We start from the raw sequence: 27012 nt of genomic DNA, 5'->3' as shown, positions 1-27012 counted from the left end.
TCAATGAAATTTTAATCTTTGTCTGTACAGAGGCAACTGACTTTATCACAGGACCCCAGGTGTGTGTCTGAAATTAGTGTGTTGAATCTGTTGCGTATTTGATTACTTTACAAGTCCACAGGATCTGGAAGAAAGAGGTCGGAGTTTTGGGGAGAACTTTTTTGTAGTCTTGACTAATTCTCAAATGTACGTCATGGAATCTGAGAACTTGGAGATCACACAGTCAGTCATCTTACCTGAGAGAGGACATGAATGGGCGTTGGCCTCCTGGGCCCCTGTCCCATCTGCCTCTTCCCCTAGGACAGGAAGAAGAGAGCAGGTCTGGGTGCGGGGTTGTGAAGACAGTGACGTTTCTAGTAAAAGGAGGGTGGTGAGCGCATGTGTATTGTGAGACGGAGTATCTGAGCTTTCCTGGTTTTATCTATCGCAGAGTTACAGACTCTGCATTGGGGCAGTGAAGGATGGGGGTGCACAGGTCACTCAGTGGCTTGGAGTTCATTTGACATTTCAGGCTGACCTTTGTGATGGAGACGGTGGGAGTGGGGGTGGGGAGGTACGTGCACGCGTGTGTGCGCGCGTGTTGTGGTTTACTTTCCCCACAGCCTTCCCTGTCAGGAACCCGGACTTGCTTGTAGGGTCTCCTGTGAAGGATTCCTGCCAGGAAGCCGCTAGCTCAGCATCGGCTACTGCTCTAACGGATGCTCCAGTCCCTGTCCGCATGAAGCTGGAGAGAGATGACTTCACCAGGCGCTGCGGGTGTGGACTGCAGGGCCACAGAAGTGGGAGTTGGACAACAGGGTGGAGGGTTTCTGTCTGGCCCCCTGAATGGATAGGAAACTTGTGTTTGGGTCTCTGCAGTGACAGGAATGGGTTTTAACAACAGTCAGGGCAGCAGCTCTCCTGCCAGCTGCTCTGCTTTGTCAGTCCTGTTAGGTGCTTGAAAGGCCAGATTTTATGTAGTTCTCACAACGGGCTTGAGAAATCAGAGGGCCAGGTAACTAGCCAAAGCTCAGAACAGCTAAGCGCCTTGCCCAGAGTCACACGGCTTGGAAGTGGTGCAGCTGGGATCCCGGCTCTGCTGCCCGACTCCCCCGCGGCTGTGGCATGTGGCCTGCGAGGGCAGCGCTTGTCCCCAGGGGCTCGCCCCCTCTGTGGTGAAAAGCACCTGGCTCCCGAGGAAGGATTTTCAGCAGGAAGGTGACAGTCTTGCCTAGTGCTTACAGGAGGGGCAGGATCCTGTGGACACAGCTTGGGGTCTTGGGTGGAGACAGAGGAATGAGGGAGGCAGCCTCCTGGGGCCGTTTGAGGGGGGCTGTCTGTGCGAGGAGAGGTGGGGCCCCACATACAGTCACCTCCACGGGGTTGCCCAAGGCCAGCAAGCATCTTTCTCTACTTGCCAGGGACCATAGGGGTCCGGTTGTTGGACCCGCCCCAGACCCCTCAGGGCTCTGGAGGCGGAGCCAGCGCCTCCCAATGAGCGGAGACAGAGTGGGCGGCCGGCGGGAGCAGCTGGCGGCGGTGTCCCTCCCACCCACTGGGCCTTGGCACCTGCAGCCTGTTCACCTGACCTTCCTTGTCCTCTGGCTCACGCCGCCTGCTTTCCTTCAGTCCGTTCTGTCCCTCCTCCCGCCAAATGGAATTCTCTTATCTGTGCGCTGCTGTCCCCTGAAGTGAGAGAAGGTTTCCTCTTTTGTGTTGTCCCATTTTTTTCATCTCCTCTTCCTCTTAGTCCCTGCTCCGTATTCAGCCCTGCAAACCGCTGAGTTTTCTTTCTTCGCCTCTCTTCGGTTGTTTTATTTATTCAGCTCGAGCCCAAGCTCTAAGGGGTGGCAGAGTCGTGTTAGGGACCAGGTCAGGGGCCCCCCGGGACCCGAGGGCCTTTGTCAGAGTCTGTAGCTCATGGTGACAGTGACTGGTCTGGGCTTGGGGTGAAGGAACAGGACTTGAACAAGAAGGATGGCGAGGGAAGGGCCAGCACGGACCCGGCGCCCCTGTCTCCTCCGCACCCTTCATCACTGCATCTCCTTTTCATCCTTCAGGACTCTTCGTGCCTCCTCCGGGGGCCTGTGTAGCCGTCGCCTTCCTCTCCGAGGCGGCCCCTCCTTTGACAGGCCCTTGTCAGGTAGCCGGAGTCCATAGTTGAGTGGTCGGAAAAAACCCTAGAGGGACGATCAGGGATGCCCTCGTGCAGTTTGGGGCCGCTGACGTGTCCTGCCCGAGCCGCGTTCAGAGAAACCTTAGGGTTGTGTGGAATCTCACACGCAAATGTTTGACAGGTGGCGGGAGCTTGCTTCAGAGCTCCGTGGCATCTCAGTGCAAACGTCGGGACTCCAGCTCCCCTCACCAGGCCCCAGGAAGTCTAATCCTTGGTGGGGCTGCCATCAAAATGCGGAGCTTATTTCCGTACCAAGCCCGTGGCTCTGTGCTGTGTTTTTGCTGTCCCAGGTCTAGTTCTTGAATTTGGTGAGCACCGTGGACTTTCAGTAAAAATACTTCTACACTGCTGCCGTTAGTTGAATACTTATGTCCATGATGTCATTTAAACATTACAATAATCCCACGGAATAGGGGCTGCTATTATGTCCATTTTACAGAGAGGGAAGCTGAGACACAGAACAGGCGCAGGACTTGCTCAGGGTCATGTGGCCTCTAATTCGTAAAGCCAGAATTTGAAACCGCGACTGTCTGATCCCAGATCCTGAACCTTCACCCACGTACGGTGTTTTGGGTTTTACAGCATCGCAGGAATGTCCCCAAATTCCGACACCGCTCCCAGGGGAGGTGCTCTGGCCCAGTCTCAGCTCCTGTCGGTGGGTCTTCATTTTGGGCTGTCGAAAGAGAGGGCCTGGGATGTGAGGTGCCAGGACCCTGTCTGTACTCAATCTGGTTGTAAGGTTCTGGCTCTCCTCTGAGACCCTTGCTGAGCCCCAACCCCACGGCTTTCACTGAGGGCTGAGACGGGGCATTCCTCATAGACCCTGGGTCTCTGTCTGTTCCAAAAATGGTGATTTCTATGGCAACCATTTATTCCAGCAGATGTGTGCCTGGTATGGTTGGCAGAGGGTGGGAGCAGAAATGGAAACGGCCTTTCTCCTACGCTTGCTAAATGCACAGGCTGCGTGTGAGGCCTGGAAGCGGGAGACCGTGGTGTCTGCGGACTCCCCTGTCAGGTCTGAGGTCCAGCGAAGAAGACACGGTTGGGTCTGCAGCCTGAGTGCAGCTGGGTTTAGTTCCCAGTTCTGCAGGGAGCATTTTCTGGGAAGTGTTCCTACTGGCTTCAGTTCCGTGGATGTCTGTCAGCATGGTCGCTGAGGGATGTGGGCATTTACTGTTGGGGGAAAGCAGCTAGTGAACATGGAGAAGGCACAGTCTTGGCCCCTAAAGATTGCACGTATGTTACCGGGGCTCTTTTGGTTGGAGGTACAAAAACCATTTTCTGCCAGCTTAGGCTAAACAAGAGCATGTGTAGCCATGATGCAGGAGTGCATTGTGGGGCGCAAGGGCGGGGGCACGGGCCCCCGTGACAGGCAGGGCAACGGGGAACCAGCTGTGGGGAGCTCGGGCGGTGTTCTTTCTTTTCCTCATCCTCGCTTCAATCTGTGCATCTGGCTTCATTTTCATCTCTCTGCAGATCAAGGGGAGCCTGAGAATGAAGACTCCACATTCCCAGGTTTACATGTGACAAGAGGGACGTCCCACGTCTGTCCCAAATTCTAGAAGACAGGGCGTTTGTCCATGGCCACCCTGGGTCAGTGGCTCGCTGAAGGCTTCATGCTGAGGGCCTGTGCCGGGGCTGCCATAACAGAGCAGCACAGGGTGGGTGTCTTCGCCAAGAGGATGTTCTGTTTATGTCCTCATCATTCTGGAAGCGGCCAAGTCCGAGGTCAAAGTCCAGCATGGCTGGGATCTGGGGAGGGCTGTCTTCTGGCTAGATGGCTGCTTTCTCACTGTGTCCTCATGGCAGAGCAGAGAGCGGGGAGACCCCTGTGGTACCCCTTCTGACAAGGACACCAGTCCTTTCCGATTACTGCCCCACCCTCTGACCTCACTTAACCTTATCATCTCCTTATAGGTCCTTTGTCTAGTCACACTGAGGGTAGGGCTTCAGCAGATGGATTTGGAGGGGACACAGTATGGTCTGTAGCAGCCATGTAGTATAATACGGCTGCCTGGATCCACCCTTGGGCCTGCGGACTGGAAAGGGGCTTGTTGGGCCCCCCGGCAGGAGACCGCTGCACATGGCTGGACTGAACACAGTGCCAGACAGCGCCACATACCAGCGCAGGATGCGAACTTTGGTGTCGGTGCACTGCTGTGTGTGTGTGTGTGTGTGTGTGTGCGCGCGTGTGCACATGTACATATGTAAAACTAGAGTGGGCTTTCTGGAGAGAGAAGGAAGGAATGTTTGAGGTTGGCTGTGGGTCCCTGTCGGCTGCTGACACACCGCAGTGAGCTGCTCTCCGTGCTGGTTCACACATGGAGCCTGAGGTTACGTATCCCTTGTTCTTCTGTGTCTTGCTTTTTTTGCACTTCACAGCTGTTGCATTTTTTACTGACTGAAGGTCGGCGGCAGTCCCGCCTGGAACAGGTCTGCACGTGCAGTCTGCCGGCAGTGTGTGCTCACTTTGTGTCTCCCACCTTTTGGTGATTCTCGCAGTACTTCCAACCTTTCCATTACATTTATGTTTGTTCTGGTGACTGTGATCGTGATGTTTGCTGTTACTGCTGTGATTGTTCCGGGCCACCACGAGTCACACCCGCACATGACGGTGGTCATCGTCAATAAATGTTGTGCGTGTTCTGGCTGCTCCACTGGCCTTTCCCCTGTCCCTCCTTCTCCTTTGGCTTCCCTGATCCCTGAGACACGAAATACTGAAGTCAGGCCAACTGGTAACCCTGCAGTGCCCCTAAGTGTTCAAGGGACAGGAAAAGTCTCACACCTCTTGCTACCAAAAGCTGGAAATGATTAAGCTTAGTGAGGAAGATGTGCTGAAAGCTGAGATGGGCTGAGAGCGAGGCCTCCTGCACCGAGGACTCCGCCAGCTCGTGGATGCGAAGGAAGTTCTTGAAGGAAAAGAAAGGGCTCCTCCAGTGAGCACGAGTGAGAAGGAAGCGAGACAGCCTGACTGCTGATAAAGAGAGCGTTTTAGTGGTCTGGAGGGAAGAACAAAAAAGCCACAGCATTCCATTAAGCCAAAGCCTAATTCAGGGCAAGGCCCTTCTCAGTTCTATGAAGGCTGAGAGAGGGGAGGAGGCTACAGAAGGAGGTTGGAAGCCAGCAGATGTTGGTTCCCAAGGTTTAAGGGAAGAAGGCGTCTCCATAACAGAAAAATACAGGTGAGGCTTCAGGTGCTGATGGAGAACATGCAGCAACTTACCAGATCTGGCTGAGATCATTCATGAAGGCGGCTACACTAAACCACAGATTTTCAGTGTAGACAAAACAGCCTCATACTAGAAGATGTCATCTGGGACTTTCATAGCTGGAGAGGAGAAGTCAGTGCCTCGCTTCAAAACTTTAAAGGACTAGCTGACTGTCCTGTTAGGGGCTGATGCAGCTGGGGACTTCGAGTTGAAGCCAGTGCTCATTGACCCTTCTGAAAATCCTAGACTCTTAAGAATTATGCTAAATATACTCTGTGCGTGCTCTCCAAATGGAAAAACAAAGCCTGGATGACAGCCCATCTGTTTACAACGTGGTTTACTGAATATTTTAAGCCTACTGCTGAGACCTACTGCTCAGAAAAAAGATTCCTTTCAGAGTATTAACTGCTCATTGACAAGGCACGTGGTCACCGAAGAGCTCTGACAGAAACAGACAGTGAGATGAATATTGTCTTCGTGTCTGATAACACAATCCATTCTGCAGCCATGGATCAAGGAGTCATTTCAGCTTCCAAGTCTTAATATTTAAGATATTCGCTTCATAAGGTTTTAAGTGCCATAGATAGTGAGTCTTCTGATGGGTCTGGGCAAAATAAATTGAAAACCTTCTGGAAAGGTTCAGCATTCCAGATGCCAGTAAGAACATTCGTGATTCACTGGAAGAGGCCAGAATACCAACATGAACAGGAGTTTGGAAGAAGTTGATTCTAATCCTCATGGATGACTTGGAGGGGTTCAAAACTTTGGAGGAGGAAGTCACTGCAGATGTGGTGGAAACAGCAAGAGAGCTCGAGTTAGAAGTGGGCCTGAACATGGGACTGGATTGCTCTATCTCACGATGAAACTTAAGGAGTTGCTTCGTAGGGATGAGGTAGGAAAGTGGTTTCTTGAGAGGGAAATCTGCTCCTGGTGAAGACACTGAAGATTGTTGAGATGACAGCAAAGGATTTAGAATATTCCATGAACAGTTGATAAAGCAGTGCAGCGTGTGAGAGGATTGACTCAATTTTGAAAGCAGTTCTGTTAAAATGCTATCAAACAGCATCACAGGCGGCAGAGAAGTCAGTCCTTTGAGAAAAGAAGAGTCAGTCTGTGGCAGACTTCATGTTGTCTTACTGTAAGGACTTGCCACAGCCCCCCACCCTTCAGCAACCAGCCCTGATCAGTCAGCAGCCAGCAACGTGGAGGCCAGTCCCTCCCCCAGCAAAAAGACTGACTCCCAGAAGGTCCAGATATGGTCAGCGTTTTTTAGCAATAACGTCTTTCTCCATGAGGGTATGAACACTGTTTTTTAGACATAATCCTGTTGCCCACATATTAGACTGCAGTTTAGTGTGGCATAACTTTCATGCACCAGGAAGCCAGAACATCCATTTGACTTGCTTAATTGTGGCCTTCTCCTGTTGCAGTGACTGGAGCTGAACCTGTGGTATCTTCGAGGGGCACCTGTAATTCCCCATTTCCCAAGTGCCTGGTTCTCCCGCCTGAGGAATTGGCAAGAACGAGCAGGACCCACAGTTGGCCAGCCTGTCACCTCTGTGGTCCAGAGGAATTAAGTGTCTCTAACTGACAAGGGCCTTAAAATAGGGTTTTTCATAAAGTAAAATGATGCATGTGGGGCCACCTACTCTTGTCCCTGTGGCTAAACGGATGGGTATGCGGGTGCCAGGCTGGCACAGGGAGCCTTTTGTGGTACATGTTCTTGAGCCCACTGGACCCGTGCTCTTACGCTGACCAGACGATGACTATATTTTTAAACTTGGAACCCACGAACCACTTACTGTTTCTGAATTAGGAATCAGAACACACAAATAAGCTCAATAGGGTCTCAGCAGATGTACTCTGCAGTTACGTTCACTTGGCTTTGGGGAGGTGGCTGCAGGGGTGATGGGAGCAAGGTCCATCCTGATGGTCCCTGCAGCTCCAAGGATGGCCATGTCACGTTGGCTTGGTTTCCGCATGACCATAAGGGTTACTGCAGGCGCACTGCCGCGGGGTCGGGAATTCATGGGAGCAAACAGCCTTCTTTGGTTTTTAATACGTCAGTGTCACCAGCGCTTTCAGCAGGCATTGTGGGAAGGGGTGCTCTGGCACCACGTGGTCCTGGCTGTGGCAGCTGAAGGGGCACCGACTGGCCACAGAGGGCTCCCACCGCCCCACATGCTCCTCCGTCTCTCAGCGTTGCTCCCTTCGTCTCCCTCCAGCCTCCTACTGAACGAGGTCCGGAGCTGAGGTGTCTGGAATTCCACCCTTGCTAAGCTCTGAGATTAGGGCCGGTCATTTGGAAAGGGGACGGTGGAGAGGAGAAAATACCCCAGCACTAACCCCTTGGGCCCGCAGCACTGAGAGGCCTGCCGTCTCAGCCACTGGCCAGTTGGCCTCTCTTGACCGCACCCCTGGAACCTGAGCTCCATGCGCTCCCCAAGGAGACAGTTAAGCCAAGCGGGCTGATGAAAATCTCTGTCCTTGATGACCCTCCGGGCGCACCTGCTCCTGCCCCTCCCCCACGCTCACTGTCAGTCCGACACGGGCACCAAGCACAGAGGAGAGCTCGATGGTGCTGTGGACAAGTGGGGTCAGGAGCAAGACAGAGGCAGCCTCCCGTCCTTGGGGAGCCCGCCTGAGCCCGGGCCATGCTCACCCACGTGCCCGGGCTACCGGGGAGCAGGCCCCACGGCTGCCCCCTCTCTGCCAGGCGCAGATCCTACAGCCTTAAACTTCCTGTTGGGAGTTAAAAAACAAAACAAAACAATAGTAATACAGACACTAGTTTTAAGAAATGAAGGAATTCAAAGATGTGTGGGTTAATATCCCTCATTCCCCCTGCATTTCATCCCTCCTCTGAGGAAATGAGTATGTATTCTATTTTTAGGAAATGATTTCGAATGTACAGAAAAGTTTAAAGAGTAACAGAGAACTCCCGTTATCACCTTCACCGATTTGGGGTTTACCAGTGTTTAACATTTTGCCCCCACGATTTCCTTCCTGACGCCATATAACCATGTCAAGGGGCCTTTTGGGGCAGGTGGCAGGTGGTACCACCCATTTCCATGGTAGATGCAGGGAGGGCACGGCCCACAGTGTGGAGCAGTGCACCTGGGTCGCATCCCTGCTGGGTGGCAGAGACAGTGGCCCACCCGGCTCCCCTAGGACTTGTCAGTCTTCTTTTAATTTTTGTCTTTCTTCTTAGAACTTCTTTTCAGTCAAGACTGTAGAAGGCACATGCATTTCCTTCTCAAGGAGGAGATGGTGACAGGAAAGTAGAAGGTGAAGGACCAGAGGCTCCTTGGTGTACCCTGGGGGCTGGTGGGCTGGTGGGGGTGGGTGTTCAGGGTCCTGCCTTTTGCAGGAGTGGCACCTTGCTTCTGACCCTTTTTGCTTTAGACAAGCCCAGTGAGGTCTTTTAGGGTCCAGCCTGACCCCCACTGAGGACATTCACTGCGTGAACGCGTCTGTTTTCCAAAACCAGCCAAGCGGTCCTTCTCAAGCTGAGGCAAAGTCACCGCGGCCTTTGGCTGGACCTGCGCTGTGCACTCAGGCATGGAACTGCCATGTCCTCCCTTGGAGGAGGAGGGGACGGAGTGTGCTGGTGTCGAGTCCTCAGGGGGACCCACACACAGCCTCCTGCCCCTGCCAAATGTGTGCTCCTCCGGGGAGAGCTTGGAACAGGCTGCACCCCAAGGTTCTGCCCTTTGAAGGCTCCTCCTGGCATGGAACCTTTTGTGTCTGATCTCTCACTGGAATCCTTCCCTTTGCCCAGAATGGATATCGCTTTCATCTCACGCCGGCTCTGTCCCATCTGCTCTTAAAATGAGGTGAATCTGCTGCTCTGCACTGAAATGTCTAGAAGGGAATGGAAGAGGGGCCTCGTGACCTCTTCTCCCTGTTTTGTTAAGCAGAGTTTTCTTGGCAGCTGTGCCCCCGGTGTCCTCCTCCCTGGGGGGTGTGACAGTTACTGGGCTGGTAGTGGCCCTGGGTGCGCTGCTCAGCGGGGCCTGTGGGGCCGTCCAGGAAGGGGCTGGGTGATGAGGTCCTTGAGGTCCTCACTGGGTTGAGGGAGCTCAGTGCGGCCTGTGAGAGGAGCCCTGGCGAGGGTGGGGCTGGGGACCTGGACTGCGGTGCCGCAGGAGCTGGGACAGCAGTCAGACATTCCTGCCTCTTGGCGGAAGTCCTGAAAACTTACTCTGCGGAGACGTTCATAAGCTAGGGTGAGGCCCAGTGTGTGTCCTCGGCTGAAGCCAGAGGCCCCGAGCCCTGCTACCTGTGGGGGCTGCACACACCCGATGTCTCCACCTCCCAGTCCACACGGAGTCTCTGCCCAACGAAACCACACTTGCCTTGAGGCCAGCTGTGGTGCCCCTGACTGTCCCGCGTGTGATAACCTCACCTGCCCCTCCACTGTAAGCCCCGTGGCGGCTGCAGCCGGTCCTTCCTGCCAGTGGAGCAGGTGGTGCTGGCTCTGGAGGCTGCCTCGGCCCTGGGGTCACACGCCCTGGCTCACGGGTCGGGGTGCACCGCTGTTTCTCACCTGCTCCCCTCCCTGCACACATCCCTCACCCTGTGGGGTGCAGCCCACTCCTCCCTTGGGTCACATAGCCTGGTGACAGCAGTGTCGCCTAAGGGACGGGTCCTTCCTCAGGATGAAGGCAAGAGGAGGGACATGTGCATTTCAAAGCCCTTTGTGTGTGACGTGCCTCCCGGTCACTCATGGCCCTGCACAGGACAGCCCTTCTCTTCCACTGCCGCCCTCAGATCAAGGGGTCTTGACCTGCTGACCGCCTGCATCAGAATCCCGTGGAGGGCAAGTAAAAGTCCCCCAGCGCATGGGCGCGGGTGGGAATCCGTCCGGGAGTGCCACCAGGCGTCTGTAATGTGAGCTCCCCAGGCCACTGTAACGGCACTGAAGTCAGAGCCGCTGCAGGTCGGAAGGCCCCACTGTCCCACCCCCATAGGTGCACCCCTTGCTGCTGAGAGGGCACTGCCTTCTGGGTGTTTGTGGGGGGGCAGTGCCCCAGGTGGGCTTGGATGGGCCTTCTGCGAGGACTTGGGCAGAGGTTAGGGGAGGGAAGGATTAGGAAGGAAATTTCTGAATGGGGCCCTTGTAGGGCTGCTGGGAGGCGGGAGGGCTCGGGCAGGGGTCTGCTCCGTTGCTGTGAGGCTGGACGCTGCCGCGCATGTGGCCAGGCCGCGGCCGTGCATGTCTTGGACTCTCACCGCGTGTCCTGTGTGCTCTCTGACTTTGGGAGGGGTTACGTGCCCTGGAGAACGCAGCTCAGCACAGGTCGGATGGAGCCGTAGGATCTAGGCACCTTCTCCGACGTCCTTGCCTGCTCCAGCCCCCCGACCACATCACGGGCAGCATGAGCCCCTCTGGGAAGGTCTGGTGGGAAGGGTACGGGGCTGGGAGCCACGCCAGCCAGGGTCTAGGCCTCTTGGGATTAGTTTTGATAGGACTTCAGAAAATGTTTGCTTTGGGAGCCCAGTCTCCTCTCCCCTCGTCCCCGCCGCATGTGGCCCCTGGCTTAGCGCAGTGTCCGTGGCGCCAGAGAGGAGGGAGAAGTCACGAGAGCTGCCTGGCTTCCTTAGGGAGGCCTGGGGGGATCCTGGGCTGTTAGTGATTTGGAGGACAATGGTCTTGAGTGACCCACAGTCAACTTGCCCACATGCCAGCCCCACGCCAGCACGAACACCCAGCAGTGCCATTTTGGGGGTGCCCTCCGAGGCTGACGCAGGGCAGCCAGGAGCTTAACCTGCTCACGCTGCACCAGTGGGCAGGTCCCCAGCCACTTCTGCGGAGGCCGCATGAGCAGTGGCTGAGCCGTAGCTCTGGGGAAGGGGGATGCCATCCACATGGGTGCCCTGGGGCGGGTGGAAGATCTCAGCTTCCAGAATCAGCTCTGGGTTTGAATCCTGACTATAACATTTCTAGCTGTAAAGTCTCAGGCAAGTTACTTAAACTTCTGACCCTTGGGTTTCTCAACTGCAAAATGGGGCATAAAAGCATCAACTAGGTCCTGGTTTCTGTTATGTGGATACTTGGTGAGGTGAAGCCGGTACTGCTGTGGCCTGGCCCACTGTCAGCACTCAGTGATGGTTAGCGGCAGGTTTCATCGGGGGTGTGTTCTGAAGACACACATGATCCTGTAAAGTGAAGCTCTGGCCTCCAGACAAGCAGTATCTGGTCTGGGCTCCAGCCACGGGAGCCCTGGGCTGGCCTAGAAGGGCTTATGTCAGTGCATTCAGTCTGCCTCCCCAGAGGTGGGCATGTGTCATCTGCCCTGCAGTGTCCTGTGTGTCTTACCCAAGCGCCTTTCACTGGATCAGGGAGCAGCCAGGGGGAGTCTGACCCCCCAACCCCAGGGTGAATAGTCTGTAGGCATCTCAGGTCCTGGGAGGGAGGGGGTCAAGGTGACAGGTGCTGTTGGAGGGGCAGGGGGGATGAGGCGGAAAGGGCTGGGTCCCAGTGTACATCCAGGTGCCGAGAATCCGTTCAGCAACCCTTATTTTTAGCCTTGGTCTGGATGGGAGGCGGCGGCTGCCGTGCAGGCCTGTCTGGGCCAGGTGCACATGGCTCTCGCCTCAGCTCAGGGGCCAGTTACCTCTCCTTTTCTTCACTTTGGAAAGAGTCAGCAAAATCCTCATCCATAAGCATTTTTCTGGCTGTAAAAAGCTGAATCCCAAACCTGTTATTATAGCCGTTCATGCTATTTTCATCTGCTCTGTTTGGAGGTAAGAGGGTGGCATGACTCTGCAATTACCGAGCGCACTAGATCCGCGCGCAGCCAGGAGCCGGCAGAGAGCCCTCCGAGGGGGAGGCGCCGCGTGTGGCTAATCACTTCTGAATTTACTAAAAATATGCCCCTTTGCAGCCATGCAGATATCATAATTTTCTTCCTGAGGCTTGTTGCGATCCCCGCTTGCCTCGGGCTCTGTGCTGCTCTAGCGCACACGCCTGGCCCTCCTGCGGCCTTCTGTCCTTTGTCTTGGCCCCCTCGGCCACATTCTGCCTGGTCTCCCTCACCCTCTGCCCCACCCCACCCCACCCCACCCCACCCTCTTTTCTTCCTGCTCAGAAATACCGTCCGTTCGCCAGCCGGTGCCCTAGTGAAACCAGTTCTCTTCGCCAGGGTCAGAAGAATACTTAGAATTCTAAACCTGCCAAGAATTTCACATTTAAACAAGCTGGCGCGCTGGGCCGGTGCTGCGCCTCCTCCACACAGTAATCGTTGCATCCCCAGGCTCCCTTTTCTATCTCTGTTCCTATTTCATTCACTTTTCTATTTGCAGCCCACGCAGACTTTGGGCCTTTCCGCTCCCCTCCCCTGCCTCAGCCTGCTTTCCATCCAGTGACCTTGGCTTCCCTGATGCTACACTGTAAATGAAATGTGGCATTGCCACATGTATCCTGATAAAATATATCAGTGGATGAATTGATTTCCATATTGATTTCCTTGGACGAGCAAGGTGTGTGTGGAAAGCAAGTGTCTCTTAATGAGAGTCCTGGCGGGAGGCTGGATGCCTAGGGCAGAGTAGGCGTTGTTTTCCTTCCACCTGGGAAGAGTTTTTGCTTATTAGCTTGGGAGAGAGGCTTCTCTGCGGCGCTGGCTCACCGTCTTTGCAGAGGGAAGGAGCAAATGGTACCAGGGTGTGGCCTGACTTTAAGACATCCGTGCCACACCCCAGACTGTGTAGGTCCTTGGAGAGAGGGTGCGTTGGATGGCCGCAGCTACTCCACCGTGGGAGAGCGTAGAGGAACCCCCGAGCCATGTTGGAGGGCCAGCAGCGAGGTGGGGCTCAGATGGGGTGATGTTTTGCATGTGATCTGCATACCCACCCACAGCCCCTTTCCCCGTGCATTGTGAGGTTAGTTGAGATGTACCTGTGAATCCAGGGCTCACACTGTGACCCAGGGGAGCCACAGGGATTTGCTGAGCAGAGATCATTCATATTTTTCCCCATCGGCGGAGAGCGCTTGTTGGTACGTGTGCTTGCATGAGCCATGTGCCTGGGATGGGCGTGGATGCAGGTAGGCAAGGCTGCAGGCTGTGGTGGCTTTAATTAGCAAGCTCTGGATGTCCAGAAGGGCAGTGTCCCATCAGGTCACCACAACTTCATTGTCCCTCCCCTGTGGTTGCTTACCCCATTCCCTCTCCCAGTTGCCCCTAAATGAAAGAGATGCTTTTAATTTTCTATTCGACCCAAGAAGCGAGCTTGGTCCAACTTCTTTACAAGGCTCAGCTAGCATAGCTTACGGTGATGCCGTGTGTGTGTTTCGGTGCCCACGTAACACAACACAGCTCCCTGGAATAGTTGGGGGTGAAACTATGGCAATTCATTATATTTTCTGGCTGAGGCTTAACTGGAGAATCCTTTCGGTGACAGGCTCTGCTGAAGGGCTTTGCAAACAGAATAGCACACTTACTTGCTTTTGTGCCCGGAAGTGAAGTCATCGGATTCTTTGACGTTTCATGAGGGCTGGTGTTTCTGTTATCACTTGTGATTGTACATACGGAAGGTGTAGAACTGGCTGAATTAATGGTTATGCTAAGAGGGTGGTTTTCAACGGGACATTTTTTCCCCAGGGCACAGTTGACTGTGGATGGAGGCACTTCTAGTGTCTCAGCTGAGGGAGGCAGTTACTGTCTACCCTGGGCAGAGGCCACACCTGCTTTTAAGTGCCCTACAGTGATCCAATCAGGCCCCTCCCCCACACAAGTAATTACTTGGTCTAAAATGTCAATAGTGCTAAGTTTGAGAAACCCCAGTTTAGGACACATCTTTAATATCTTTTGTCCAAAAAGTTTCACTAAATTCCTGCTCACAAAATAACTTTGCTTTCACTGGTCTTGTTTTCATATTAATCAGGTGCTTGGCAGTGTTGTGAATAATGGGAGCTTCAGATTTATTGACATTTATTGATTCACAGAATGAATAAGAATGAATAGGGAAGCCTGCCAGTTTGCAGATAGGCAGGCCTGTCTCCAGGTGGCCAGGTTCACTGAATTGTTTGGGACCATTAGAAGCCATGAGGGCCACACTAGCTCTACACCGAACTATGCAGAATAAGTAACCCCAGAGGGGTGCCTGCTTGACCCTTCTATTTCTTTGCAATCCAAAGTATATTCTCAGACTTGTAGCAGAATTTCCTGACGACATGGATTTATTCTGCTTACTACACGCTGGGGACAGTCTGGCCAAGATACACATAAAAGTGCTTCTGGAACATGGTTTTGTCCGTTGTTTCTGAATGGACCCAAGTGAGCCTTGGGTGGACTCGATCTCGTTCTGGTGTGATGGGGGTACCAAGGGCAAATGGGGAGATTTGGCATACTGTGCATCTTCGGACTTTCTTTGAAGACATCGTTGGAAGTCAAAGAATTCACACGCTAGAAGAGCCTTTTAAGCAGAATTTAACTTATTTGGGGGAGTTAGGAAGACTGAAGGGCCTCCTTTATTAGAATAAAGTTTTACTGTGATTTTAATCTGAACTGAAACTTCAGTGTCAACTCTTCTGGAATTATTATGCATCATGATAATAACCCACACTCCTTCTGTCTAGAAGGTTGTAAAAGAGTAATTAAATGAAGTCTGTGTATCTGTGTGTCCGGTGAATCCATGAGAGTAGTTAGAGAATGTTCAACACTTGGTTTAACGTGCCAACTACCAATCCCTGGTAACCCCTTCCAGGAAGGTTCATAGAACTCCATGGAACTAAACTGGAAATAATCGCCTTTGCCAGGCTGACCCCGTTCCACATCAGTCACAGAGGGCGGAGTCGGGTGGCTGAAGTTTCGTTCATTCCTCAAGTTGGAGGTGAGAGTTGTACCTTAGCCGTGTTTATCAGCAGGAGCAGCTGCAGGGAGGGAGGACTGGCCGCGGAGCCTAGGTGGGGTCTCTGCCTGGATCTGCTGCCTTCCGGCTGTGTGGCCTCGGACAAGTCGCCTAACCTCCCTGAGCCTCCTAGGGAGGAACGCGCCCACTCTGCCCCACCGTGCAGGCTTGCGTTCAGGACCTAGGGTGGGGAGCACTCTGTAAATTGCAAAGAGCCAAGTAAATATCAGGCACTGTGGACGTCGTTCCACCGTTCAGCAAGAGTGGTACTGTTTGCGCACCCGGTTCGGAGGGTCGCCTGGGCGAGGGGCCGGGCCGCTCGGCAAGCACTCCCTTCAGACCTGGTCTTGCAGGCCGTTCCGTCCGCTGGCTGCTGGCTGAATGACAGATGGAGTCGGGGGTGGGCCGGGGTCTTCCTCGCTACAGTGCAGGCTCTGAGGGGTTTATATGTGTCCCCCTTCCTCCTCTTAGATGGAAGTGTATTTATAGCCCCGCATAAATACAGTCAGAAGGTTCCCATAAAACTCTGTTACCCCTGCAGCTCGAAGTCAGAAATGCTTCTTGCCTCTTTCATGCGGCGATGGATATTTTATGGGAAAGGAAATACTTAGTGTCTGACTCTTTTTATAGCGCAGCTCCTCGCAGGGCTGGTAACTTTCCAGATAGCTCCAAAACCAAAGCCGCCCCCATCTATCTGCTCCTTTCTTTGCAGACCCCCTGCTGCCCCGCCTTGCCAAGGTGCCCACTTCTCTTGGGGAATAGGGCCACTTACAGAACACGCGGGGTGCAGTTTGCAGTCGTCGTGAGTGCCCTCGACGGGAGGCGCCTGCTCGCAGGCCCGCCGCAGCCCTCCTGGCCCGCGTGCTGCTCAGCCCCGCATGCCCTCTGCTTCTCTGTCTCCGTCTGTGTGTCCCACCGTGCCTGCTTTGCTGGGTGCCAGGGAGCCACTGCAGGACGGTGCCCAAGCCCCCCAGAGTGTACCCCACTCTTGGAACTGACAAAGCAGGAGCTGAGTGTGAGGTCCCACAGGGCCCAAGGGGCTGGTCCCGTGCAGGCCGGAGCTTTGTGCCGAAGGCCTTGCCCGGAGCAGCCATCAGGGCTGATGAGTTCTGTCCAGGCCCTCTGACCGTGAGCCTCGCAGTGGTCCCACGTGTATGGCAGGGAAATGGGGCCTTGCTGGTGGTGCCCTGGCCCGCTGGGCCCAGGACTGGAAGTGCAGGAAGTGGGTGTCCCAGCAGGCCAGCGTCTGTGGCGATCGCTCCCGGGCAGCAGGGGGCCCTGCCGGTGCACGTGTTCACCTGGCCCGGCCTGGTGGTCCTCAGGCACCTGTTGTGACGGCGGCGCCACAGACCAGGTGTGTGGCTGAGTTACGGTGTCAGGGAACAGGTGTGTCAGGTGTGACCCGCATGGCTCTCCACAGAGGCCCCACGGCTGGCAGAGCCCGAGGTCGCCCAGGGTGTGGGCTCAGTGCCTGGGTCTTCTGACCGGTGCTCAGAGAGCCTCAGAGCAGAGAGGATGGCAGGTGTGAAGTGTGGCTTCTGAGACACGCAGGAGCACAGAGAGGTGGCTGTGCCTCCGCCTGGCCTCAGGCCCCTTTTTCGTAGCCAGGGTGGGTCTGTGAAAAATGCTGGACGTAAGCTGAGTCTGGGACCCACACCTCGTTTGCTGGGACTCTGCAACCCCACGCATTCGCCTCCTGCTCCGCCCTGGTGTTTGTCTTGGCACCAGAGTAGGAACAGGGCAAAGGAGATTTGGAAGCCTCTGGTGGCCTTGGGTTGATCTCCCGACTCTGGTCATGTAGCTGCCAAACAGCCGTGTCTCCTCACTGCGGCGTTGTGCCCAGCCTCCCTCCATCCTCCCCACCTTCTCACTTTTGAGTCTCTAACTCAGTGTAGCTCCAGGCAGGTCGGGGGAGAGGCCTTGGCTGTGTGAGCTGACAGGCTCAGTTACCTCTTCAGTTGTGAAGGTAGGGAAAGGGTAATGTATTATTTTTAATACATGGGAATGGGAGCATCCAGTGGCTGTTGGAGAAATCAAGCACGTCGCATTTTATACCTGGAATGACCACTTGGTTTAGGGTATTTACCACAGCTGGGGGCCCCCGTGATCTGTGAGTTGGTGGGTGGCATTCAGGCACAGCGAGACGGATGGAGAATCTTCAGATGTTCTAAAAGCCTCATTACTGACCCTTACTCATATTTTACCTTGCCCTCCCCATCTGGGAAGTAAACAACGAAATTGGAGACAAGAAATGTAACCAGAGAGAGAAGAAAGAGGGGAACTTATACAAAGTGCCCTTTTCTACAAGATAATGGACACTGCCGTGTACTTCTAAATAAATACCTTTTGAATTCATTGCAAAGCTAAGATTCAGCAGTTCCCTGGTTCTGGGACTTGGATAATCCACACATGGGATTATTGGTCCTAGGATCAGATAAGCCACCAGAATGGAGTGTCTTATTTGGTGTCTTTGCACGTGTGCACCTGTGTGCCCGCGGAGGTCGCTGCTGTTGGGGGATCGTGCCGGATGAGCTGTGCATTCCTGTGACTCACAGGGCGCTCTGCTCCCTCCGGCTGCAGGGATGGGATGTGTGGGCAGCCTCGGGATGTGAGGCAGATGAGCCCTCAAGGTGGATGGCTAGTGAGTGTGGTAGGCAGAATAGTGGCCCCCACCCATGTCCTCATCCTAATCCCAGAGCCTGTGTCTCCTCACTGTGGGAATGGGAGCAGCCAGTGGCTGTCGGAGAAATCGAGCACGTCGCATTTTATACCTGGAATACCACTTGGTTTAGGGTATTTACTACAGCTGGGGGCCCCCCGTGATCTCCGAGTTGATGGGTGGCATTCCTGGCAAAGGGGAATTAAGGTTGCTAATCAGCTGACTTTTAGGTAGATCATTCCGGATATCCAGGTGGGCCTGGTGTAATCATTGTAATCACAAAGGTCTTCAAATGTGGAAAAGGGAGGCAGAGAAACCAGCAGGGGTGGGAGGGAGGGGGAAGCCTGCAAGGACCCCGCCCCTGCTGCGGGCTCTGGAGATGGGGCGAGGGGCCGCGGGCCGAGGGGTGGGAAGCCGAGAAAGGTAAGGGGACGGGCCCAGCCCACGAGCCACCGGAAGGAACGCAGGCCCGCCAGCACCTTGCCACGAGCCAGGGAGAGCCGCTGTGGACCCCTTGTCTATAGTGCTGGGAGGCGATGTGTGTGTTGTTGTGAGCTGCTCGGTTTGTGGTGGTTTGTCACAGCAGTGAAGGAAGCTAATACAGCCAGGCAGAGGGAACCTGCTGGCTGGTCCTGGGGGCCGGGAGCCCAAGCCCCTCCTCTTCCTGCCCTGGAGCCCTGGCAGCAGCGCTTGGCCTTTTTATTCCCCACCCCTGCCAGGAAGCCAGGCCGGACTGGCTCTTAAGCACCCAGCTTCTCCTACAACTCGAAGGAGAGTGGCCCTTCCCTTCTCTGTACCTCAGTCCCCTCCTGTGGGATGGGCCCTCTCTCTGCAGGGCTGTGAATTCACTCTGCGGGTGCTGAACCGTGTGGTGGGGCTCTGACGAAGCCAGGGAAGAGGGCTGCGTGGAATTCAGTTGAAGTTCCCCCCTGGGAGGGAGCTGTAGGCTCGGACCCCGTGAGCAGCGTTTGGGATTCTGGTGTCACCCCCGCCTTCCCTGGCTCAGGGCCTCCTCTTAACTTGTCTTCTTGTGTGTGAACAACCTGTTTAAAAATAAGTACCTTCTCCCAGGAAGGGCTAAAAATAGCGTTAGCCTTCCAAGTCCTGCCTGGGTATTTGGCAAAGGTTATTTATCACTGTTTGGAGGGTGAGGGTATTCTCTGTAGGGCCACCAAGAGTGGCGGTGGAGACGGGGCCTTTGCTCCATGAGGGAGAGGGGCATGTGAGCCCACAGATCGTAGATCTGCCCACAGGCTGTCGGAGTCCCACAGGGCATCCTCAGTTTACACATGGGGAGACAAGGCCTGGAGCGCTCAATGGTCTATGGATCTTGAAAGTCTGTGACCATCCGAGCTTTCCTCTTGCTGGGTTTGGGGTGCCCTAAGGATCCTGCCTTCTAGGATTGTCAGCGTGGGGCTGGGGGTGAATCATGGCGGTGATGACAGAGATCAGCTTCCCAGCGTTCCCCACAAGACTGGATGAAACTGATCCAGGTTTGGTCTGCCGAAGGGTTTGGTCTGTGAAGCTTTGCTCCCTCTCACGGAACCTGAGAATAATGTCTAATGAGGACGACTCTGTCCTGGGTGTTTCAGTCTTGCTTTTAAGGTTCAAGTGTAGATTTAACTGAAGGGCATCAGCTCCCGTGAAGGTCAAGGTACGTGCAACCCCTTCAGGGGCTGATGACTGAGCTCTCTTTGCTTACATGACCTACACTCTTCCTATCCTGTTCTCCCGTCCCCCACATCTGCGTGGCCGCCCCACTTTCTGCGTGGCTTTTCCCTTGAAGTCTCGAACAGTATTCTAGGTGATCTGCCTCTTGCGCTTGAGTACTTTTCTTCTGGGATGGGTGGAAGGTCCAAGGACCTCCCAGGCTCCTAAGCCCTCTGATTCTCAGCAGGTTAAACTATTATGGAACCAGACACTGCATCTGTGTCTTCTCTTATTTCCTGCATGCAGGGGTGACCTTTGGGGACATTGCTCAGGAGCCCAACTGTGATCTACCATTTAACGTCTGTGGCTCTCCTCTCTACCAGCAGAGAAACTAAACTGCATTGTCATGATTAAGGTCACAGCCGCTGCCTGCTAACGAAGCCGTGCTCCCCACTCAGCGCCCTGCCCTCCGTGCTGCCCTGTGTGCGCCAAGACGTGAGCATCGTAGGAAAGCAGGGGAGTGGCGAGTGCTGAGAAAGACGTGCGTTCCGTCTCTCGGCCTCACAGGGGGAGGAGCCTGGCCGCACGCTCCCTGGGGTATACCAAGCGACACGGCGTGTTGTTCTGATGGCAGCTGAGCATTTGTGTGACTAGATTGAGCATGTCCAGGCCGGAACACTTCCAGAGCCTTCCAGCTTGCCTGTAGAGAGAGGCCTGGAGGCTTTTGGAGGGACAATTAGCATGTGAACTTGGTTGTTTCTTCTGGAAGGGAGATGACTTCCCTGCCCATTCTTTTCCAGTTTTCATAAGGTTGACCACAACCTTCTCCTTGGGCAGAGAGAGCAGGACGGATCCCAAGGAGAAATCGGTGTCCGAGGTAAGGGGTCCTCCTCTGCAGGGGGCTTTCCGAGAGGCGGAGGGACTCTCTCCACTTCCCCAGAGAAGCCCAGAGCCTGGTGCCCTGGTCTGGCGATGAGAGCGGTGAGCCCCACGCTCTGCGCCTGCGGGTGGTGGAGAGGGCCCCGCGCAGGTGGGCAGCGCCTCCTGCCTCCTGGGGAGGCAGTGCCGGGTGGCTTGTGGAGTCTGCGCCATTGCTTGTCAGGGACCAGGATGAAAGGCACCTGGGCACTGTGGACAGGCCCACCCTGGTTCTCTGCTCCCAAGCTGGGAAGAAGAGCAGGTGGTATGGGGGAGCAGGACGCAACTGGTGGAGCTGTCATGGGTGGTTTGGCGCCAGGGGCTGCCATTTTACAGTAAAACAGCCCATGTGACTGAAGAGCAGGTCGCATTAGTATTTCAGGCTTGACAGGCTTTTTTGCAGTGGAGCTGGGAGGGGGCAGAAAAGTTGCCTGCCCAGGAGATGCATAGGGGCGTAGAAGTGGTCATGGCATCCCCAGAGGGTGAGAAGCCTCAGATGGACAAGATTAGAAGGGGCTGTTTTCTGCTTGGTTGCTTGGAGCCCACATTCAGAACTTGCAGCAGTCTTCATGCAGGGTCTGGCCCTGCATGTCCCTCTTGCCTTTTGTCGTTACCTTGCACTGGTTTTTAATCTTTTACGTGCGTATATGCCTTGTGTTCCCTACAAGTTTTTAAGTCCTCTCAGGTACAGCCTGTGTGTGTCCTTGGACCTTTCCGCAGTGGCTAACACCGTGCCTTGAATTCAGGAGCCAGTGAACACTGGTTGTTGATCCTGAGTGAGTGGAGCTCCCGCCCTGCGCTCCCTCCTTGGGGGGCTGCGTACAGGGTGCCTTGGGTATACGGTGGGTTTGATTCCTGGCCACTGCAATGAAGACCACAGGAAAGCGAGCCACATGAACTTTTTGGTTTCCCAGTGCACGAAAGTTATGTTTACACTCTACTGTAGTCTGGTAAGTGTGCAATAGCGTTATGTCAAAAATAACAGCGTTCATACCGTAATTTAAAAAGACTTTATTGCTGAAAAATGCTGACCATCACCTGAGCTTTGGCAACTTGTAATCCTTTTGCCCGTGCAGGTCTGGCCTGGATGCTGAGGGCTGCTGACCGATCAGGGTGGTGGCTGTTGAAGGTTAGGGAGGCTGCAGTGATTTCTTAAAATAAGACAATGAAGTTTATTACATCAACTGACTTTTCCTTTCATGAATGATTTCTCTGTAGCATGTGATGCTCTTTGATAGCATTTTACCACCAGTCGAACTTTCAAAATCAGGGTCGATCCTCTCAAAACCTGCCTCTGCTTTATTGACTAAGTTTATGGAATATTCTCAATTCTCCGTCGACATTGCAACAATCCTCACAGCATCCTCACCAGGAGCAGATTCCACCTTGAGAAACCCCTTTCTTTGCTCGTCCCTGAGAAGCAGCTCCTCGCTGTTCAGGTTTCATCCTGAGATGCAGCGGTTCAGTCCTGTCTTGAGGCTCCGCTTCCGATTCTAGTTCTTCCTCTGTTTCCGCCACACCCGCAGTGACTTCCTCCCCTGAAGTCTTGAACCTTCCTTTCGTAAAAACGCAACAGGTGCGAGGCGCATAAACAAGGGGTGCCTGTGCTCGTCTCCGATCGCCTCACTCCTAACCTTTTCTGTTGCCCAAGAGAGGCGACACCAGAGGTGAATTTGTGAGGATTTAGAAGATGAAAATTGCGGGATGCAGATGGACACGTAGGAACTGAGGGGTCGCTGGAGTGTGGAGACCACCCTTCTGCCGACTGACGGAGACCCTCCTTCCAGGCTGCTGCTTGGATCTGTGCGTTCCCCATTGCTTCTTGGCCAGGCCGATCCTCTATCCTAACGGGGAAGGGGGCTGCCTGTACTTCCCTGGCATCTCACGACTTCTCATTGGCCCCAGTTATTCTTTTTATGGCACGCTTCCCTCCCTCCTTCTCTCACGACTCCTTCACTCACCAGCCCTGCCAGGGTGTTCAGTGCCATCGCTTCGGCTTTATTTGGAAGCTGGGAGCCTCCTTTTACTATAGTCGTTCTGAAGAATTCTAAGTAAGACTCGCATACTTTATCGCTTCCCCACTTCTCAGATATTAAACAAATATCTCGGAGAGGTTTCCTTTTTCCCCCCTTTTTTCCAGAGACCAGCCGTTCAGCCAGATGGTGAGAGTTGGGGTGTTGTGGGTGTGTTCCGTTCACTCACATGTGCCTAGTAGGCGATTCTTGGGGAGCTGCCGATTTCTGCTCAGCACGCTCGTGTCTTGCTGGCGTCCAGCTCTAGAACAAGTCAGAGCACCCTAGCAGGTGACCAGATGCAGCAGGGGTGGTGGGAGGGCACCCTGGTACACCTGCGAGGGATCCGCCTGTCACCGGAAGGGAGGCTGTGGGGGAGGTCAGAGGGCAGCTGTCCGGCCTGTCTTCAAGGCCAGATGTCCTGGTAGGAAGGCTAGGCCTGGAGGGCTTCCTCAGCGTGTCAGGCCTCTGCTCCTGCACCACTGTGGTCCCCACGCCCTGTCTTCCCCGTCTGCCAGGGACCCACCACGGCTCCTTCTGTGCCCGTTTTTCCATGACACCATCTGCCCATCAGCTTCATGGCCTTAAGTCATTTCATGTGACTCCACAGTGCCCACGTCTGCCCATCTTGCCTGCCGCTGGGCTGGCTGCCCCCTCTCGGCTGTGGCGCTGTCACTCTGCTTTGCCCTCTGAGGTCCTTCTCCTCTTCCCCACCTGCCATCTCCTGGGGCTGCTGTGTCCAGCCTGAACACACCTCCCCAGGGAGGCCCGGAGAGTTTGATTCCACAGACTCTGGGTGTGGCGGTCGTGGTCAGGGCCTGACAGGCGAGCACATAAGAACTGGTTTATACTGTTTTATGTATTGTCTTCTTGCTGCCTGGGTGGTAAGCTTGAGGTGGGCAGGCCCTTGTCCTATGCCTTTGCTGTGTCTCAGTCTGCCAGGTAAATACCGAGCTGCTTCCCAGCCTGTCTGGGCTTGTGTGAGAGAAAGGGGACCCGAATACCGCTGCCCCCACCCCAAGCATGCTGAGTTGGTAGCCAGCTTAGGGTGCCCCAGGGAAAGAAGGACACGACGTAGGCCTACCACTGCACGCTCTCACGGCATCTGCCTTCTTGCAAGTAGATCGTGGACCACTTAATCAGAGGGCACCGTTGCCAGGTCGCAGACAGAAGCAGCCGTGCTTCTGAGTCCCCTGCACGATAGCTGTGCTCCACAGAGCTCGGCACCTGTGCTGGGCGGTGCATAGAGATACGTGGTTTGTCCCACCCCCTCTCTTCTCGTACCTTCTTGGGGAACAGATATTTTACAGACACGTGGTAGGGGTGCTGTTGGCATTTTGTTCTGGAAGGCTGACCTGTGCCTTTGGCCGTACCCTCGCTCCCAGTGTGTAATCTGTTCGCTTCTGTCGGTCCCTCTCCTCCCAGGGGCCCCGTGCACTGACTCTCACACTCCCAGACAGCCCCGCTGTTCCCAGGAAAGACTTCGGTGGCTGCTTGAAGACTGCCGAGCTGAAATCACAGTTGGCGCCCCGGGGGACCCCTGCAAGCTTATCCCCGCCCACTTCCCCCACTTCTCTGCCCGACCAGTGTGGATGAGCCGGGCCGACCTCCCGAAGGCTTGTCCAGCATGACTGGCTTGTGGTGGTGAGTCTTGGCTCATGTTCCCTCCTCTCGTGGAGACCCCGCCCTCATCTAAGACTGTTCCACTGCTTTGAACTCTGACGTGGGTGAGCACAGCTGCAGGGCGTGCAGAGTCCCTGAAGGACCAGCTCCCTGCGGTCACACCCGCAGGCCGTCTGGCCACACCGCCCGTACACTTGCTTCTCTTCTGCACACCTGTACGTTGGCTATTTGTTGACATTTTGGCACATCGCCACATCCTCCTCTCGAGATTGGCGTCTCCTCACCAGCTGAGTTAATGAGCCGGCCAGGGGACAAGGGTCTGTCTCTCTTCTTCAGCCCGACCCTAGTTAATGTTTATTTGACACCTTCTGTCCTCAACACCGTGCTAGGTCTTTAGACGCTCACGATAGCGCTTCTCTGCCCTCGGAGGCAGCAGTGCTCTTACCCCACTTGGCAGATGAGAAGAGTGAGGCTTTATAGAAACCCACCATCCTAAATTTTCTCCTCAGCAAAAGAGAAAAAAGCCATTCCTGCCTCACGGGGTTGTTCTGAGGATCGAACGAGACGGTGCACAGAACACGCCTTGGATATACCTTGCACAGAATTCTTCTAATTCTTTATTACCGACGGCACCTTAACACTGCCGTTGGCACCACATGATTGCCTTTCGCGTGTCTGGCACTGTGTTCCCTCACTCTGAAGACCGTGTCAGGCACGTGGCTTGTGCCCAGGAAACGTTGGCTTGCGAACGAGAAGGCACCTGGGCTTCCCGCGGTGACTTGGTGACCGACACTCGGTGACAGACACGATGTCGTCTGGGTGGCGGACGCTGAGGATGAACCTGCTTGCCGGTGTGTGTGTGGTCCTGGCAGGATCCTGTGGAGGCGGTGCTGGGGGAGAAGGCATTGTGGGGTGTGGGGTGTGGGGTGCTGGACAGGGCCGTCAAGAACCTTCCTGTTGCCTAAAAACTTTCTTCCCCTGCCACCCCTTCCCCGGTAGCTCTGCCCTGCCAATTCTGTGCACAAGCCTTGAAATGACAAAGTGCCCTTTAGTTAATTGCACAACGGATTGCCTAGAGTTAAAAGTTCTGATTTATATGACTATAGCTCTAACTGCTCAATAACACAGGCCTGTAATCTGCTTTCATTTCAAACAGAACGGTGATTTATAGGGCAGCCTGCCGCTTTAGCTCAGAAATGAGGTGTTCAACATATGCTCTGTTGACATAAATTTGGAATTTATTGCTGTTGTCAAAACTGCCGGTTGGGCGAAGGTGGGTATTAGGGCAATAAATGACTCAGAATAGTTTTCTGTCACATTTCCTAACCATTGTATTCAGTCTGTTTGAGGGGAAAATATATACTTAAGAGTAATCAAATGTCCAAAATCCACGCGTCTTGTTTGGAATGGCGAGAAGGGAGGACGGGGGACGCACGGACTTGCGGAAGGCTGGGGTGGGCTGGAGTGTTGTTGGGGAGAAAGCTTCCCCTGACGTTAGGACCCTGCTTTCTCTCCCCCAGCCCCATCAGGAGGTGGGCTTTGCTTTCTCACTTACAAAGAGGGGGAGGAAAATGAAAGCTCATTAAATAAAAATAGTAAAGGACATTTTTATGTGTGGGCTGGAAGCCAGCCGTGTCAGGGAGGAGCTAGTGAGGGGGGCTGCGAGGGAGGCAGGGCCGGGTTTTGTTTATGGGGAAATAAAGCCACGGGCCAGCGTAGGCTTCTTTGCTGCCTTGGCGAGCATGGGCGTGCTTCCACCTTCACTCTGCAGACCCGGGGGCTCCTATGGGCTGCCTGGATTCTTCCACTGGCCATGGAGGGGGGCAGGCAGTTGGGTACCAGGCTGCCATGCCCTGTCCAGGTCCAGACTGACTTCCCACCCACAGTATGGCCAAGATGCACGCACCCACCCATTCGTCCAAACCATGTCCTGAGCTCCCACAAATGCCACGCCTCTGCCATTCTGCCAGGCTTGAGAGTACAGAGAAGTGAGGCGAAGCTCCGTCTTTAGGCAGTTTTCCATCCAGTTGAGAGGCAGACAAGCAGGCAGATGCGGCCCCAGGGCCTCTAGTGCCACCACAGGCACATGCAGAAGTGGGGGTAAAATGGACCAGCTTTGTGGGTGCAGCAACCACAGGTAGCTCCCTAGGCATGATTACGAGCCCTCCTGCTTGGCAAAATGTCCCTTTGTGGCTGTTTGGTTTTAAGGATTAAGATAAAGAAAAACAGAAAAACAGGGAAGATAAAGAAAAACAGAAAAAAGTAATGCAGGGCCTCTTTGAAAAGATGCATGATGTGGTGGCTGGGTGATCGCTGATGCGTCAGTCTGCATGTCCTGGGTCGTGTGTGGGAAGGGTGAGGCCAGGGGGCCTGAGGCTAGAGGCTGTGCTCACACACATCAGCTCCAGGTGCCCAGCACCTGGACGCAGGCACGTAGCGTGAGGATTTAATGAATGTGGTTAGAGTCAAGGTTACGAATCTGTCTCTTCTCTCCATCCTCTATTTTAAGATAGCATAGCATGCGGTGCATTATTGGTAAACACGACTCTGCGCCGGAAAGGACATGCCTATAAGGAGGCCTGGCTGTGCCTCGGCTGGTGCTGGGCCCAGGGTGGCTGGTATTATGCGCTTCTTGCATGCCGGCTCTGCCTGGCAGGCGTACGAGTTAGGAACCTGGGGAGCGTTCGCTTCTGGGTACTTCTCCCTGAGACAGGGAGACCCAGCGGGGTAGAGGATGTGTATTTATTGCTTTTATTTTATTTTTCCTTTTATCTCCATGCCCACATGCGCAGAGTGTCCCACATTGATGAATGTGCACTCTCACACACATGTATACCATTCCCCTTTTCTCTTGCCCACGTGTGTGCCACACACACACAGCCCCTCACACACGGGGTGTGGACACCAGTTGTAAGCCTCCTCTGGGTGGCTCAC

At 54.5% G+C, this 27012-nt stretch overlaps 1 protein-coding gene across 7 annotated transcripts in view; it reads left to right on the top strand.

Moving 5' to 3' along the window:
* ZBTB16 (zinc finger and BTB domain containing 16) overlaps positions 1-27012 on the top strand; it is a 176885-nt gene that overhangs the window by 52068 nt on the left and 97805 nt on the right. The gene's annotated exons all lie outside the window — the stretch shown is intronic.

This window comes from Manis javanica, chromosome 6, assembly GCF_040802235.1.
Source record: "Manis javanica isolate MJ-LG chromosome 6, MJ_LKY, whole genome shotgun sequence".
Classification (NCBI taxonomy): Eukaryota; Metazoa; Chordata; class Mammalia; order Pholidota; family Manidae; genus Manis; species Manis javanica.
Note: the sequence above shows the minus strand (reverse complement) of the source record. Positions and strands in the feature narration are given on the sequence as shown.